This window comes from Sander lucioperca, chromosome 15 (assembly GCF_008315115.2).
Source record: "Sander lucioperca isolate FBNREF2018 chromosome 15, SLUC_FBN_1.2, whole genome shotgun sequence".
In the NCBI taxonomy this organism is placed as follows: domain Eukaryota; kingdom Metazoa; phylum Chordata; class Actinopteri; order Perciformes; family Percidae; genus Sander; species Sander lucioperca.
This window is the reverse complement of record NC_050187.1, coordinates 21,035,764-21,055,088: the sequence shown is the minus strand read 5'-3', so window position 1 is coordinate 21,055,088 and position 19,325 is coordinate 21,035,764. Positions and strand designations below refer to the sequence as shown.

At 40.9% G+C, this 19,325-nt stretch overlaps 1 long non-coding RNA gene across 1 annotated transcript; it reads left to right on the top strand.

The window, feature by feature from the left end:
- The first annotated feature begins 1,474 nt into the window (after positions 1–1,474).
- Positions 1,475–19,242, top strand: LOC118493250. Its single transcript, XR_004895246.1, has 3 exons — positions 1,475–1,487; positions 7,403–7,407; positions 19,131–19,242. It is a non-coding gene; the product is annotated as an uncharacterized LOC118493250 (long non-coding RNA).
- Positions 19,243–19,325: the final 83 nt, after the last annotated feature.

Here is a 19,325-nt window from a genome sequence, read left to right as displayed (position 1 = left end):
CAGGGATAGAAAGAGGAAAGGAGGTAGGGGGAGGATGATGGGAGGTGTATAAAAAGGGAGGAGGCGGAGGGGTGAAGGGAAGGAGGTAGGAGATGGATGGAGGGACAGAGAAAATCAGGAAGGTTGTTAAAGACCGGTAGCTGATGATTGAGTGGAATGACTGCACAGAGGGAAAACCACTGAGAGGATAAAGGAGGTGTCTGAGATGACACATTAATGCTTTCCATCTCAACAAGTTCCTTCCTAATTCAAACCAGGGAACAGCACCAAAAACAATAGAGCACTATGTATTCCAGATAATCAGACAACCTTGAAGGAATGTAAACCTGTGGTGCTTTTGTTCTGCATTTTCTATTTTAATTCTCCCAACCAGATGCCTCGTGTGGTTGTCATCAATGAAGTGTGTAGGAGGCAGTGGTTGAAGATGGCATCAAGCTTAATTAGATATAATTACCCCTCTCTCTGTATCTTCAACCTCAGAGGTAGATACTGTACACTCCAAACACATCTCACAGCGCCCTCTGTTGGCTGGAAGAGCCTCCTTTCCCAAGTGTTTACTTGCAGTCAATGGACCATATGGAAAGTGGAGAGGTTCCAGTTTTGACACCATTAACTTTAATATATCTGTCCCTTGGTGCAAAGTGTCTGAACACACTCTGTACTGTGGCGCCAAGCAGGATAGTTTGTCACCCCTCTGAACATTTAAAGCTGACTCTGGCTGTGGAGGAGGAGCAGGTTGTGTGCTCCAAGTGTAACAAAATGGTATCAAGCTACAAAAGCCAGCAGCGCAGTAAGACTAATATACTGTTATCCTGAGAGAACAACCAACCATATGCATATTTCACGTTAAAGACACACCCAAGAAAACATGCACACTGAATTTTGTAATGGGGACTAAAAAAGAGGCTGATCTTATCTAGTTCTTATACTCTATTATAGCATTATGAACTCTGAAAGTCTAACTTCTCTCTCATAACTGAGCTTATATAGGAAGAGAAAAAATATATTTGAGAAAATGCAACTGAGGAAAATGCTTTGACAATGTGCAAGTACATATTGACTGATCGAAGCAGTAGGCTACATGCCTATAAGGCTAAGTTAATGGCTCAAATTGAACTTTCCGACATGCTGATGAAACTGTTTGCATCCTATAATAATACTCACCGGTGTCCATAGCAACTATGTTTCTTCTGATACCAAGGAGCTTAGGTGTGCGCACTGTTCCTCCACACACACACACACACACACACACACACACACACACACACACACACACACACACACACACACACACACACACACACACACACACACACACACACACACACACACTCAAGCTAACATCTCCCCTGACAACAGAGCACAGCTTGCATGGAGTGAATGAAATGAACACCAGAAACACCCAGCAAACTGTCACATCAACCCTTTCTGGCAAAGTCCTCCCACCACATCTGCTTTTGTTATCGCCTAGTTTTATACAGTCAATGGTTATCGCTCATAGGAGCTCCCTTCTGTCGGGTTAGGGGTTTGAGTTTGGGAGAAATCTGTCTCTCACTGTTCTTATTGCTTTTCCTCATAAAAAAATACAGGAGGAACTGGGATGGTAAAGGCAAGTATGGTGCCACTGGCATATTTAATATAGACTACACTTTTAAGAGAAGAAGTAGAACCAATTTTACCCTCTGTTGTTACCTGTCTGCAGGGATCACAGAGGATTGTAGGTCACTGTGGACACAGGATGGCGAGTGACACTCAGAAGATTGATATTGTCTTAGCTAAAAGGGTCTGTGTCATACAGAATACAGAACATTATATTATAATGCTCCTCGTGTCTGTTTGCCGATACGACCTTGCCTGTCAAAGACTCCTAAGTGGCATAATTGCTTGTACAACCTTCAGGAGGTTGCGCATACTTGTCCCCCATTAGATTCAGGTATTTCTAGACAGCACATGGACAGTGCACATAAAGGGCGGTGTCTATTCCTTTCCTATTCTTCTTCTTCTTCTTCTCTTCTCCATCTTAAATCTCTCTATCCAATATTTCCATCCCTCTCTCTTTTTATGAGAACTATCACATTCACTCCCCTTGCTCTCCTGCCACTAGTGAAGTCCCAGCCAGCCGCCAGTCTTTGCCTTAGGGTGTGTGGTAGAAGAGCTTTCATTTATTAACGATTATATCACTAACACAAACAAGACCAAAGAGCTCATTTTTCTGCTGAGTAAAACACAGGTGCAGTGCTGGTCATCAGAGGCAACAATGTAAGCCTCCACATGGTTGAGATCTGATGGCTTCAAATGAATTCTCTGATTAACGTGTTACAATGGAAGATCTATTTGGATAATACGTAGATGTCCTCGTGAATGCCTGTTTGTTAAGTTTTTCAATAAAATGTTAAAACATAATGTTACCTATCTGATCTGTCTTCGGAGTCTTGTCTTAGGAAACTTGTCAGTCACGTTTTGAACGTTGCTTGCTGTTACGGAAAAGGGGAGGAGAGCAAGTTCCTGTGAATGTCCAACGTTATCGTTAATAAATTGTATTTAATACACCATGGTATTCGCCTTCAGAGTCTGTTTGAGTAAACGTCATGTAAAAGGGCTATCCAGTACTTTTCAATGTAGAAATATAAATAAATAAACAAACAAACATATTCATTGGATACAAACTCATACCATTGTGGGAAAATAAATGATAGTCAGCAGACTAACCCAGTGCACCATCATATCACATTGTTTGTCAGTGGGCATGGCATCAAAACAACTCAAAAATCATGCAAAGTCTTTTAAAAACAGGAGGCAGCTAGATGAAGTTGTGACCACACTCTCCATGCACATACGACCATTTGATTCCAAAGACAGATCAGATAGGTAATGTTATGTTTTAACATTTTAATGAAGAAAGCATTCAGAAGACAAAGAAAGAAGCATTCAGAAGGACAGCTGCGTAGTCTCTTCCCGTTTTCAACAGCTGTCGTCACTACGACAACCACAGACGCATTTGGCTGAAAGTCGCCAGTTAACATCAACCCTAACCCATCACAACGGGTGGTTTGTTATTGTAGTTTGGCCCGCTGATTTGGCCTGTTTACCAACACGGTCAGCTAGGGCTACACGATTATGGCCAAAATGATAATCACGATTATTTTGATCAATATTGAGATCACGATTAATTATCACGATTATTTGTTGATTTTAACCAAAACAAATGTTATTGTCACATAGGCTAATTTTAACTGCTTTCACATCCATATTGTGCTACATTCCTGCAAATACATCCATATTGTGCTACATTCCTGCAAATACATCCATATTGTGCTACATTCCTCCTTTGTTGAAGGATACTATGAAGGAGTATGCCATTTCAGCTATTGTGTGACCGCTTTCCACACATGTGCGTTTGCCGTGAAAAGATACAGGCAACGCAATTTTCTGTTCACGTTAACGGCGCATTTTAAAATCCGGTATCTACTGGACGAAATAGCAACGCGGATTACGGTGCCACTTAAATGTCTGCATTGCACTCTGATGTTTGATCAGTTGTTTGATTATGATATGATGCGATTGTATATGCTCATATAGACGCCAAAAGTTCATGGGGCACCAACCTTGTTTTGAGATAAATGTCTTTTATTTGCGTTGTCTTTGATAAGTACTTCATTACCCACAATCCCACAGTGATGCCTCTGATTGGTGGAACTCATGCTGGTGAGGAGGGGGAGCTGTCGGTACCCGATCAAGGGGGTAAGCCAGCCTCCACAAAGCGTACTTTTCATTACTTTCACTCCCATTCATTTTGGCGCCACTTTGACAATGTATAACTTTACATCTGAAGTGTTTAAAGACTCTATTTGTCCATTGTTTATTTCTAAAGAAACACGACAATGTATAAAAGGCTCCATTACCTTGTATCTCACGTTATGGCTCTGTAGCAGCTGTTTTTGTAAAAATAGGATAATGATTGTGTCATAACCACACAACTTACTGTCGCATAGTAGAGGAATTACCATACAGTACAGGAGAGAAACTTAAATTAGCTGTTTAAGTTTAATTACTAATGTTAACTAGCATTTTAGTTAGCAATAATTAGCCTGTGCCTATGTTATCTCCTTACATATACCTACACTCTCTCGTCTCTGCAAGATTCTGAATGATTGAGATTTCTATTGGCACAGCTACCAGAAGACTTACAACTTTCAGACAGGTTGCTCACGTCACATCTACATCGTCAAGCTCAGTTGGAGGCTGTGCAGTAACGCTCAGCCATCACCGGAAAAGTGACTTCACTGGTCTCCGTGGAAATCACATTGTTCATTTATTTAACTGTCTATGTACCTAATCTGTGCTGCCTGCACGATCCGTCATGCGCATGCGCAAGATGAAAAATTTAGTGCAGATGATGGAGGAGGCAAGTGCCCCTGTGTGGCTGCTGTCAGTGTCCATTTTACAATTTTTCTCCACCTCATTTTGATCCTTTAATTTAAAAAAAACAAAAACATCTTTGTGTCCAACTCATTACAATGTTTCATGCAGAAATTATTTGAACCACACAAGAACATTCCCACCTCAGAACATCTCATGGGACTTATAGAATTTAAACATTTGTGCTTGAGCCTTCAACTGAGTTCCAGTAATTTTGAGACGTCTTGTGATTTGGATTGAACTGTAGATGAAATACACAGAAACAATAACTGAACCTGAGCACAAATCTCTAAACATGTAACTAATTCCAAACATAACCACTGATGCAAAATGATGATGGAGTAAACATGTGCTTAGTGTTTTGGCGGTCTGTCTAGTCACACCATTACATTACTTACCAGGCAAAGGTGAAGCCAACACAAAGACATGTTAGCTTGCTGGCAAACTGGTTGGTCTAATGGCTGCTCTGTTAGCCTGAAGTAATCCAGCCCAGCTCCCCTATCTCAGCAGCCCTCCATCTGTCATTGGAAAGCCGCAGTGGTCCCCCAGGTGGGAGCGTTGTGTCAGTCTGGCAGGGTCATTACTGCAGGGCCTGGGAGTGCCACCGGTGCAGTCTGCTCCACTGCAGTCCCTGCCCAGCTCTAACCCCTGCCAGGTAGCAAGATCTCACACAGACCTAATGTATTCACACTAATTAAACTGTGCCAGGCACCACAAGTGCCCAGCTGTTAAAATAGAAACACCAACTGTTTGTATCAGTGGATGGCAATGTCATATTCTTGCCCCGAATACCACCTGGATCACCTGGTTCTGAGGGAAACAACAGAGTGGTGTTATTATTTGAAATATCTACACACATTTTCTTTTTTTAAATATTTTTTGCCTTAATTAGACATTAGAGACAGTAGGGAGCTGACAGCATATGAAGGGAGAGCGATGAGGGATGGCAAGCAACAAAGGACCCTGGACATAATTTAATCAGGGGCGTTGTGGCCCGAGTACAGCGAGCGAGCATACAGGCAACGTGGTACAAACTCCTGCCGCTGGTTCTTGCTAGTCAACGAGAAGAAGAATCGTAGCAATGCGCCTACAATGGGTTTGAAGTAGAAGACTGCAAGCTAGCAAACATAACATGCACAATGTAAAATATTCAAAAACAGCCTTTGCAAATATTCTTTGAGGCGGGACATCAGATTCATGTAGGCCTCAAGGGAGCACACAGTGTCTTTGTGAGGAACAGTGAGCTTTAACATGACTTTGTTTGGTCACAGGAAAACTCCACAGGGTGCCTTTAATTTCACATTTAGAAAAGAATAGTAAATCAATTAATCAGTGACTGAAAGGGCTATAGGCTGACAGACACCACAGTTTATTATGTCGACCCCTCTTAAAACCTCTTGGAATCTCTCAATAAATGATGGTCTAAATAAACAGATGCTACAATCTCTAAACCACTGTAAGATAACCTAATAAATTGATGGGGAAATAAACTTTGACACAACAGAAGGATGGTTTGAGGTCTGAGGAAGATGTGAAAGGAGTGATGGTGGTGGTGGTTGGTGGAGAGCAGGGGGGGCATGGCAGTAAGGAAGCACATCATTTGTAATTGTAGATGGAGTGTTAGGAGAGGGCTGAGGGAGTTAATGGTGATGGTCAATTTGTCCCTATATATTTTTGCCCTGTACAAGATGCTCTCTCTTGACTTTTTATACTTCCAGCACAGAGTCCAGACTCCCCACATGATAAGAGACACAGTCTGAGGGAGCACTAACCAGCTGACCTATACCCAGGAAGCTCCTTCTCCCATAATTACAAAAAAAGTGATAACAATGTAGGTATGAAGTAGAAAAACAAGTAGACAATGAAGATCTGTGATGTTTGGGACCCATGCCATCTATAAATGTTGTGTTTCATGATTCATTTAGCTAATCTTTTCATCTACAGAGATAAGTTGTGTCATAAAACCAATCCATGGTGTTTTTTTTTTACTTTTCCAGTCATGGCAGGATGCATTTGGTGGCGACAGTTACAGCCATCAATGTGACTATAGTGAGGTGATTGAGAATGCATTCCAATATGTTAGATTGCTTATTAGTAATCTCCTTCCAGAAGTGTTGTACGGGTGGATAGTGTGCCAGATTGCACACAAGTAATCATCTGAAGTGTTAGGGGAACAAAGTGAGCAGGTGTTCGATTGTGAGAGATCCATTTGGGACAGATTCGAGTCCAGAAGTTGGCAGCAGCCGTGATTGATAGATATTTTGTCTTCTGGAGAGTCTGTCTGTGTTGTAGAGTGGTTTTAGCTTGTAATATTCAGAATTTATTCTGCAGTAATGGGCACTTGGAGATTGTGTTGTTATTTTGAGTTTTTATGTTACAACAAATTTGACTTGAAGATAAGTCTCAATACCCTTGCCATATTTCTGGACCAGTTTATAAATAATTACATTATAAATATATTATATTACAGTAATATTTGATGTTTTTGTGTTTTTCAGTGTACTTTATGATCTAATATCACTCCTTGCTAGATTTGCAGCATGACTGCTTCTGTTGACTTGCCTTTCTACACTGTCCCAATGATGGTCTTACCACATATCGTGGCTGACCCACAAGCCCTTGCCTGCCAATTTGCATAAATCACAGTCTAGATCTGACAGTTACTAGGCAGCACAGGCGAGGAGATGCCCAGCCCCCGTGCAGAAACCAGGCTACCAACCCAGATAATGGGAGGCCTGCCTGCCAGAGTGACAAATGTGTCTTCAGCCTACTCCAACTGCCTCCTCTTGTGTGTGTGTGTGTGTGTGTGTGTGTGTGTGTGTGTGCGCACATCTGCATTTGTTGGCACATGTGTGGGTACGCTCCTGCATGACATGACAAATAAAGGCTAAAAGGTGCTTCAAGGCTCAGATTAAAGCAACTAGATAAATAACATATCTATGTGTGGCAATATAGTGAAATCAACCCGGTTTTCATGATGAAGGTTTGGTGATGTTTTTCACTGCTTTCAGAGCGTCAGTGTAGCATCAATAGTCATGGAAGACAAACAGAGCTAACATACAGAACAGAGTGAACTAGGATAGCGCAGTATAGCACCTGTGTGAGGTGCTATGAACCATGACAGGTAGGTGAATAAGGAGAGTCCCTCCCACTGAACCCCCTCAGACGTCGCAGTGACCCAAGGAAACCAACCTACCTCTAAGGATCTACCTGCAAAGGTCTGCAGCCAGAAAGACTCCTGGTCAATAGTATGTGGACAATGAGATGACATGATTAAAGGAGTGCCAGTCAAACCTTAAACTATGGAACACAATGTGGAAAATGTGATGTAAATATGGAAATCCACTGTTTCCATTGCACCTTGTCGCATTTTGTTTTTTATTGATACAACTTTTCCACCTCAGTCAAGCATATAAAGTTTTTTATTTAAATTGTATGTGTTTCCACTCAGGTTTTCATACACAAATTGAAAATGTGCATAAAAACAGGTGGTTGGAAACATACTTAACAAGGCCTGGCTCGCAGTCAAGTTGATAGTGGTCAGGGCTCCACACAGGCCAGTCAGAGTTCTTCCACAGCAAACTTGGAAAATCATTTCATTATGGACCTAAAAAAAAAGAAGAAAAAAAATGTCATTATGGACCTGGCTTTGTGCACTGGTGCATTGTGATATTGAAACAGGAAAGGGCATTTCCTAAAGTGTTGCCACAAAGTTGGAAATAAAATCTAAAATATAATTGCACTCCGTACCATTTCCCTTAATTGGTAAAATTACCAAATACAGCCCCAGACCAAAAGTACAGAAAGGTATGTGGACAGAGTTGGCCACATTCTGCTCGCCATAATTGCACCAAGAAAACAAATTACAAAAAACTACACATGATTGCTAATCACTGATTGTGATTACAAACAATGTTTATAGCTCATATTTTGTTTGTGACACCTGTGATTTAATTTGAATAAAGAATTATCTTTCAAACAATGGACAAATATGACCCTCATCAGGTCAGTTTAGCTATGTTGATGATACTTATCTAGGATACTTGATATGCAAATGTCAGGTGGAGCTAAAGGACTACATTATGGCGAGTGTAATGAGTTTCTAAGTGCTTAGCCGCATTCGGGGACACCACCGGGCCTGAGATGAGTCTCTCTCGTCTCTCCAATTAGACATGAGCTGAGGCTTACTGTACAGTGAGGCCAATCTAGAATGACAGTTAGAAAACAACATGGCGGGGAATGAGGGGATGAAAGATGGAAGTCAACCGGAGCGTGACAGACCAGTCATTTCCCAGAGTACCGGGCTGACACTCATGTCTGTCTCTCTCAGTGAGAGTAGGGGTAAAAAACTAACACAATAATGTGTACAGTATAACAGTGATTTGCTACAGTTATTTTAATCACAAAAGCATGGATTATGCATACATGCCTCAGCTAAACTCTGTGATAATGTAAGGAAATAGAAAAAAACAGGAATTCCACCAGAAAATGTCTTAATAAGGGTCACTGTGACTTTCCATGCAAGTCCAGCTTGCACTATGTCTCTGCTACATAAGATGCATGGGGTCTTGTGTTGTGCTGTGATCATAAAGTGTGCCCAGCACTGACATTGCAGCTGTTTACACATCCCCTACTGAGGACCACTCTCTCTGCAACACCCAGCCCCTGGGTTACATAATGCTACGTACGTGCATGTGGCTAGTACGTGAGAAAAAAAGGGGGGAAGGGGGAGAAATCTACACACTGCTCAAGCTGCGTGCTTTGGCTGAATGATAATACAATTAGACGTATCCTCCACTTTGATACTGTTGTTTTGGTTGCGGATTAACATGCCAGACATGAACCATGCATAGGCAAACACAGTTGTTCATCCCGGCAATAAAGGAGGTGCTCTGCCCCTTCTTACACATTGTACAGCTTGCTCAGCATGTGTATAATCACCCTGAGAGGCACAGCCTCTACATGTATCTCCCTGCTTAATCGATCTGAATGCTATCTGGGCAGAAAAACATCATTCAAAAGAGATTGTTTATATCCATCAGATGATGGCTGTATACCAATCAGGATTCAGGTGGAAACGTTTAGTTGTGGTCCAACAAAACCCCTGCACTTCAAAAGCACTTTTGATGTTTCCCCTCTGTTTTTCCAGGCCACTCATGCATCAGTAGTTTTGTGAAAAACACAGACTCTGAGACAATATTAGAAACGATGCCTGCAGGCGGTTCTTTGAAGCTGAACGCCAGAGCCAGTTGGCCAGTCAGCCCATTGATAGCGTGCTACTCTCCCCACTAGTTTGTATGATGCTGGTCTTCAGCTGGGCTAGAGGGAATACAAAACAGCTTTTTCCTCCAACCTATGTCAGCAGTGATGTTAAATCTTAATATCTGGTCTGGACTTTAACAGAGGCCAGTGGAAATCTCATAGTCATTTGCTCAACAGAGCATGTAACGTTTGGCACAAAGCAACTCAAGTAGCTCATAATGCACTCATTTCAAGTTCATATAACCAAAGTCGAGGTGTATCCTGGCGCTTTAATCTACTGAAGTATTAAGTAAATATTCATGATGGCACGAGTTCACATTCAAGATCAGACATGCTCTTTTCTCACTGCTTTTCTTTAGTGCACTAAAATACTTAAGAAAGCAGATATATCCCAAGAAGCCTGAAGCAATACCGTTCAGTGAATAATGTTGCCCTGGTAGCAAACATAAACTCCACAGTGGCAATACCGCACTCGCAACACAATCTCTTTTCATTTTATTTGATCAAGTTTAATGTGAAGTCTTTGCATCAGATGTCTGAGATTCTGGGTTGAACCTCACTGGGAATAAACATCACCACTGGGATGCTAATCATAGCTGTTGCTCTTGGAATAGCTGCGCCAGCAGGCATGAAATGATGCAATACGTTACAGCAGCCATTAGGGATTGCCTAGGTGTTCTATTTTATGCCGCTTCTCCAACAAACACTCAGAGGGAAGTCCTTAAAGTAATCGTTCCTAAGATAATGAGCCTTGTATTTATATATAAGGCAGATGATGCTCTATGGAGACAATTACTGCTGTCTTATATGAATATGGTGCCAGAGAGAGAGCAAGTCAGTGTGTGGTATAGTCATCACAACCTTTATTGCCTACAGTAACTGTATTTACCTGGGCTTCAGTAGCTATGACTAGGGGTTTTTAAACAGCAAGATGATTTTTACTCACAAAATTCACAATCTTTGATTTAGAAATATATGTGGCTTCTGAGGAAAAGCTATGTGATTCCTGAAGTCAATTTTTTTTAGTCCTACATTGCATCATTAAACCAATGAATGAGCATTTCCCTGTTAACTTTCCTGAACTGCTCTCTTCCTGATATCCATATTTCATAAGCACTTTCACCATTCATCCCCTTCTCCTCTATGCCAGCTCTATTTGTGCAGTTGACTGCACAACAGGAAGCAGCTTATGTTCTGGGTTCCTCTTAATTATTAATGGGCTTCTCAACACGTAGGCTAATCCATCTACACAACTCGAAATACTTACACAGAGAAATATCACTCTTTTTGAAGTGTAACCTTCCTTGTGAGATTAGAGGCTGACCCAATTTCACCTGGTTTTACAGTAGATACAGTTCACTCTGGAATGATGGTGATAGGCTGGCAACTTATCAAATCAGACAAATGTGAAAATAAATGTTGTATTTATCGTAGGGTGATTTATTCTTCAGGTTCATGCTTTTCACTTAAAGGGACAGTTCACCCTTAAATAAAAAAAAAATGTTTGTCCACTTACCTGTAGTGCTACTTATCAATTTTGATTGTTTTGGTGTGAGTTGCCCAGTGTTGGAAATATTGGCCGTAGAGATGTCTGCCTTCTGTCGAATATAATGGAACTAGATGGCACTTGGCTTGTGGTGCTCAAAGTTCCAAAAAAGATGACTGACAGGTTTCATAACTATTACTATTCACTAGTCATGTTTGCCGAATAGTTGTCAACTAATTGTCATTGATGCAATAATTAAAACAAGAACAAGAGTCTGCTAGCAGTACTTAATCAGAGCTGTGCTTTCAGCTTAATACTAACATCAGCATGCTAACATGCTCACAAAGACAATGCTAACATGTTGATGTTCAGCAGGTATAATGTTGATCATGTTCACCATCTAAGTTTAGCGTGTTAGTATGCTTACATTGCTAATTAGCGCTAAACACAAAGAAAAGCTGAGGCTGATGGGAATGCAGGTAATTGGTCATAAAACAAAGTATTAGACAAATGAAAATTTTGACCTGATGGGGGTGCTAGATGAAAAATGTAAGGATATTCAAAGTCATTAGAAGACATCATCTGGACACCATGAATGTCTGTAGACAATTTTATGCAATGCATCCAATCGAGATATTTCAGTCCGACCAAGGTGGTGGACCAACTGATATTGCCATTCAGACTGCTAGTGTGCCTAAACACACAAGTTTTGCACAAAATATTTTAATAAGTAACTGTGGAAATGAGTGACTAACACCAATGTTTTACAAATTAACTGCTGTGATACTGGCCAATATCATATTGTCCACACGCACTTGGCTGCCACCCACAGCATTGACTTGTGGCTTTAGTAGTCGACTAGTGCTTGTTCTGAGACAGTGGAGGACATACTGTGTCCTGATGGGGTCTCCAACACAGCCTCTGACAGAGGTAAGGTCAGAGCTTATTGATTTTTAACACTGCTCAATGAGACTGCCGGCTGCTCAGTGCAAAAGATACCACTATAGAGCCAGTGTAAAGAAACATGGCCTCAGCTCAGTTACACAACAACCATTTCATGTAGGTGTACTATAATGAAAAAGCAATACAGGGGATCTCTATATGATTGGCTTTCCACCTGGATGCTTTCATCCATTTTATCTTTTAGATCAGCAATCACCTTGAAGAAGAAAGGCAGCAGAAATAGGGGAGGCTTCCATCGCAGCATCATGCACTACAGTAGAGCGGCCAGGGATACGGCCTTTTGTGTGCTCTACAGTAAAGGTGGGAGGGAAAGTGGGGCATGGGGCCTTAAATGTGCAGGGTGGAATTATATATCCTTTTAATCTTGCTCCCCCACCTAGCAGTAGTTTAGGATGAGAGTGACGGAGAGCCAACACAAAGCTAATTCCGCCCCTGTCACATCTGATCATCTCTTACCTCGCAAATGAGCAGCAGTAATGACACTCGCCTGATGGCCCATGCTCATGCACATTTGCAGGGGTAATATTTGATAGAAATCAATCCATGATAATATAGCGGGTGGGAGCACTGAGGTGATTTTCTGGAGATGGGTTTTGTCTAGTGCAATAGTTCGGGTACTGGGGATGTCTCTTTTGGCTTCCAAATCAGCTTGTTTGGCTAGCATTCACATAGCATTCCAGGATTGGAGAAAAACATGTTCTGGTTTATTGGCATTTCTTTAAACCAATCACAATCGTCATGGGCGGCGCTAAGCTCCGCACGGAGCCGCTGCAAAATAGCCTCAGGAAGGAACTTGTTTTGGTGGAACGTGTACGTTCAAAAGTTGTTTTGGTCGTGCAACAGAAAACTCAGATTGGACAGACAGTCTAGCTAGCTGTCTCAATTTACCCTGCAGAGATCTGAGGAGCAGTTAACAATTATAGTCCTCATAAATCCACCGGAGTTTGAAATTCCAACACAAAATTTGACGAAAATACCATGCATCCGTTGGAATTTCCTGCGGCACCGGAGCAATCCCGGAAGTGGAACATCGTGGATATAGACCAGCTTGCAAGCAATGTTTTTAAAGCATTTTTAATCTGTGTCCCTTAAATAGATGGTGTTTTGGCCTTGTGGTGTTTAGCTTGTTATGGTGCTCATTGGAAGTCCATGACAAGTATTTCATTGTGAATAAAACCAGCAAAATTACAAAATGTTTTTTATAAATTAAAATGTTGCCATAAAAGCAAAACTGACTACAACGCAGCAGACAGCAGTGTAAATGTTGGGTCTGGAGCACTTAAAAATCTCAAAGCTGCTTAGCAATTACACTGAATAAATAATCAGTTTAAAAGAAGATAGTAACATATATCCCATTATTTTCAGTCAGCAAATACAGAAATATAACAGTCATCATAGTAAAACACTAGTCAAATTACCAGAATATATAATAGGTCACTTTGTTCACACAATTTAGCACCGCAGACAATCAGCAAGTTCTTGGAAAGGAAAGCGATTTTCTCTCGGCTGGCAGCAGAGGTTACAAAAGAGGGAGATTTTAAATGTTTAAATGCCACAAAAACCAAAGATGATATGGGTGTAAAATATGGCTTAATTTTAGAAAATGTTTCACCTTGAAAGGTAAGGCTGATATTTACTGCCAAAAATAAATAATTAGTCTTCTGTGCTGAGTGAGTTCTTGTTGTTTCTAAAAAAAGTCCTATACCTATCAAGACATGCAAAGGCTATGCATTACCACCGAATGTACCAGTGATGAGATGATCAGTGAAATATGAACAGGGATGATAAGATTTATTACATTTTAATTACTTGGACGAGTGTTTAAAGACTGCTGAGTAAAAACAGGGTACATCAATTATTTCAACTGCGACCTGATATAATGATGATGAGTAATTTGACTTTGCCATTCATTTCATATGGCTTCATGTACTGTATGTGTGGATATGTTGAGAGCCACTAACAACACCATGAATTATGCATTTCTCCAGCGAGAGAACATATTATGGGATCTAAGAGGCAATATGAGCAAATCTCTCTTTTTATTCATGCCAGTCCTGTTTAATGAATCACTGGGAGATTGCTCTCACTGTTGCCATTAATCAGAGCTTCTCTGCTGCTGATTGAAGAGGGTAATATGAACAGGAATACCAATGAGTGGAGGAATGTGCACGGGCTGAAGAATAACTCAGCCATACAGACAGCCAAGTGCTGTGTGCGGTCCAAACACAACCTTATCCCATCCTTACGAGGAATTAAGTCCATTACAATTTGACCATTTTCTTCGATGATATAGATTATAGAGAGACTATATCAAGCTGCTGTGCATCCACAAGAGACTGAGACAATTTGGTTTTAGAATGCTACTGGACAACCATGTACCATAGTCATATTGGTACTTTGGAAGCTGCAGGATGCAATGTTAAGTCCCAAACACAAATTTGTTTCATTGATTGAGAAAAACTGGACCAGGCTTGTGCTCGAGGGAGCATTTTGTTCATAAATTGAATCTATAAATTTGTCCATATGCAGTTAATGTCCCTACAATAAGGATTAGAAACCATTTGGGTTTGTGGGATGTAATTTTTCATAATTTGTGCCTTTTTGCATCCCTACTGGATTCACAGATGTCATGTGAAAGCCTTTACTAGAAACTATAATTGACATTTGAAGAGTGGGTCCTAGTTGGTTTTAAAGGAATAGGTCCATATTTTGGAAAATACCCTTATTTGCTTTCTTGCCGAGAGTTAGATGATAAGATTGGTATACCACTCACATGTCAATCTGTTAAATATGAAGCTACAGCCAGCGCCATAAGCAAAAAGACTGGAAACCAAGAAATAGCCTGCCATATAGACTCCTGTAAAACCACAATTAGTCATGTTTACCCTATACTTATAAGGTTAAAAGCCAGAAGGCAGTTAGCTTAGCTTAGCTTAGTGCAAAGACTGGAAAAACATTTGATTATTAGGAGTTTATGTGCTGGACTATTTCTTGTCACGGCATTAAAGAGATGATATTTTAGAGTTGCTGGTAGGCAGATTTTGTTACGATTGGACAGAGCCAGGCTAACTGTTTCACCTTTGTTTACAGTCTTTCCTCTGCAATGAAGTGAATGAGAAGCCAATTTTTTACCAATAATAATATTAACATTATGTCAAGAAAAGAGCAGGGCGACAAGAGTTGACCACAGCGGTGGCAACAAATGTGTGATATTACAGGAGGGCGGTTATTCTGCATTATATAGCATTTGGAATAATTAGATTTTAATTGGCAAATTGATGGACCATGATGAATTGCCTAGAAAATGATGTGCATATATTTTTTTGCACAAACCTGATATAATTTCTCTAAAACCCAAGGATACACACACATGTACACGATTCCTCAAAGACTGCACACACACACACACACACACACACACACACACACACACACACACACACACACACACACACACACACACACACACACACACACACACACACACACACAGAGCATTCCATCATACTGTCACTCACATCTGCTGCTCTTTCTCATTACCGCACCCTCCCGATTTTCTCTCTCTCTCTCCTTTACCTCCCCTTCAGCCAACCCCCTTTTTTTCTCTCCTCCTCTACAGCCATCCAAATTATTCTCCGCTTTGTTCCTGCTCTACAGACTATCCTTCCATGCCAGCTAAAATGAACAGAATTCCTGAGGACGTAGATAGGTGGGGTGGAGGCAGGTGGGTTGACACGCTTTTACACCGGTGTGATGTCCTCGGAGCCTCAGACAGCATGTTCGCAGTCTGAAAAAAGGCCACAGAGTGGTTTCAATACACCTCGCATGATTGAAACCGAGAAGTGATTTTTCACATGTGCACACCGGTTAGAGTGCCAGAATTAGACAGCAGGTATCATTTTTTCACCCATCCCTGAACCTGTGAAAATGGATTTATGGAAAAATACCATTGTTGCATTTCAGCAACATATACAGTATATCCATGGGAGCTCTGTCTGTTTGGGCAGATGTAGTTTGCTACAGTCTCTGCAGTTTTGCAGCCCTCTCTGCCACTTCCAGAAAGGGATAAATGATAAAACCATGTCAGTCTGGTGATGCAAAGAGGATAATTAGGATTCACGAAACACAGTTTGTCCTCAAAAGCAAATCACTTCCCTGGTGCTCAGGGGCTACCAAGGCACAGATCATTTTATATATCAGCACCTAGCAACTGGCAGATGGAGTGAACTTAGTGCAGGCTGCCAAAGCTGATAGGACACTGCAGGACTGCAAAATGAGCTGTGATGATTCCCCTGCTGAGGCCAACAAGAGAGACATACCTCATTAAGATGCATAGCATCCTTGAATGCCCGGCCACACGTTACAGCACCAACTTGCCCCTTGCAAAAATATTCACAGTGCCATTAAAAACATACAGTTTGGAGATGATGGTTGCAGAACAAACACTTGCCAACTTGATGATTATAAACCTCATAAGGAAATATGAACTAAATCGCTATATAACATCCAGTTTAGAACCAGATTGTTACACATTAATGAGCTGGAATACACAATATTATGACATGGAAAACAGCAAGACCATTGTCTTTGACATCTATTGCAGCCATTGATATCTACGTGGACGTGCTGGTAAAACACAGAGTGAGTCATCAGTAATTCTGTCCATTTTCTCCTTAGAATACCACAACTCAACTCTCTGCATGGAGAGAGACAGGCCATTAAAACCGCACCTGTTGTGAGGGCGTAAACATGTATTTCTCATAACCATCTATCACGACAGCAAAAACAGCTTTGTTGCACAAGCAGGCAGATGAATATTGTCATTACAAAACTTATTCCTGCCCTTAAGAAAGTCAGAGGTGAATATGGTCATTTATCTGTTTTTATTTGGCTCCTGATGATGGAACTGCAGCCAGGGAACAGTGTGCCTGCATCACATTTGTTCTGCACCTCAACTCCATACATCACCATCTGACCAATTACAGTATCTCTCATCTCCATCCTCAACCCATCACATCACTAACCCATCTTCTTTGTCCTCTTTTCAGTTTATTTCTTCCTGTTACTCTTTCAAAAATATCCCGCTGATTTCATTAGCCTGCTACCTATCCTACTGGTGTCACACAGGAGTGTGGAGAGAAACTTATTTTCACTCGTCCAACAACTGGAACAAAGTAGGGGGCCAGAAGATAAGAAAAAGGAGCAAGAAGAATGAGAAAAAAAAAGACGCTGCAGGGACAGAGGAAGAGAGAGAGAGCAAAACGAAGACAGAGAGGCAGAGACTCCTGAGACGGACCGACAGGGCTGTGGAGAGAGGAGCTTAATTTCCCAACACCATCTGTTACCAGTCCCTGGGTTGAAAGCTCCACTTATGTCAAACCTCCCACAACCACACACCAGTAGAGCACCGCAGAGCTGCGAGACATCCCACTGCCTTTTCCTTGTCTGTCCCCTGCACCCTTTTTCTCCTTCACACCTATGCAACCCACCCACTCTCATCCGCCACAGTGGCACCAACACACACTTTAGCTGAGATAAATGAATCTGCCTTCTATTTTTTGGGTCATAGTGGGTTTAAGATTCTGTAGAGGAAAAAAATATGGTATAATTATTTGGGCACCAACATGTTAGATGCCCCTGTGCTCTACAGGAAAATGGAGTTTCCTTTAATATATTCACCTTTACACCAGTTCACTGTCCTCTTAATCAATGAGGTCTTGATACAGTAACTCCTGTTTGTGTTGGGAATCCAAATTATCTTGATAAACTGTCAGTGTTTAATCTTAGCCGGCTGGCATCGATTGAAGAAAAGCCCACAGGGGATGCTGAGTATATATAGGCCCTTCTACTGGGAAAGAAGGGCCCACAACTCAAAATGTGTCAATGGAAGTGCCTCCAAGCTACTGTTTTCCCTTTTTTCCTGGTGGTGTATGCACTGAGGACTCTGGTGAAGAAGTGTATGCCCTACATTTAAGACTTTGTAGAGGTATGGAAATATGTCAAATTGCAGGGATGAAGACTATTAATATATATATATATATATATATATATATATATATATATATATATATATATATATGTGTGTGTCTGTGTGTAACATAGAGCTTAATTGCAGTCCCTAATAATAATAATGCTCTTGAGGAGTGTTACCTGCAAGAAAGGAGTTAAGGATTTTTAGCACTTCATTGCGTGGCAGATCGTATTGTTCTTGCTGCATGCTATTATTCATTAAAAATATGATTACTCCACCTTCCATTAACATTTTCGCTTTCCTCTTCAGCTTCTTTATAGGAAATAAACAGTTCTCCTAGTCTGAAACCAAGAAGAAAAATTCCCTAAGGGCAGACCTGGTTGCAGCTCCTGCATCCCCAACATGGGGAAATGCTGATATCCATAAAAGAATGGAAGACATTGGGAGAGAGGCGTGGGCTGGGGGTTATCCTGAGGACAGACCATTCTCTGGCATTTTAATCACTTCATTTACACACTCTCCCAGGGTATTTCTATGCAAATTATCTGAAAAGGTCATGCTGTAAAGAGGGATATCTGTTCCAAATAGTGTTTATAAACAGAAAAAGGATAAAATCCACACACAGAGTGGCTTAACTGTGCATTACAACAATTTAGCCATCAGGGGCGTTGCCTCTACGATCCTGATGAATACTTTATCCAACAGGTAATAGTTTTAGTAATTTAGAGTATCTAACTAGTTTTGCATTTTCTTCAGTGAAGGGAGTCCTCATGTGGCCATTTGGGTTACTACAGCTACATTTTCAAACAAATGTAAACTATTACTGCAACACATACATTTTACTGGTGCAAAAAAGCTACCAATAATTGTTTTCATTATGAAAGAACAAAATAGAAAAAAAAATGTGCCTGAAAGTGGTCAAGTTTTGAGGAAAACTTAAAAATTGACTAAACACAATTACAAGCTCTTTTTAATCCCAGCTAGTAATTACATTTGCCATTACCAAGCCCAGTTAAAAATACATGTTAGAAAGCAAGATCAGTTATTTGGCTGCTTTGAAGTAATGTCATTGCAAAAACACTGGATGTCACTATCAACAAAGCTGTCAGCTGTCATAAACACAAACTAGGAATTCAGACTTTTTACAGACACCCTAACACTTACCAACTTTTTCTTGAGCCACGAGTCTATAAAGATATGAGCTGAATTTAAAATACATGCATC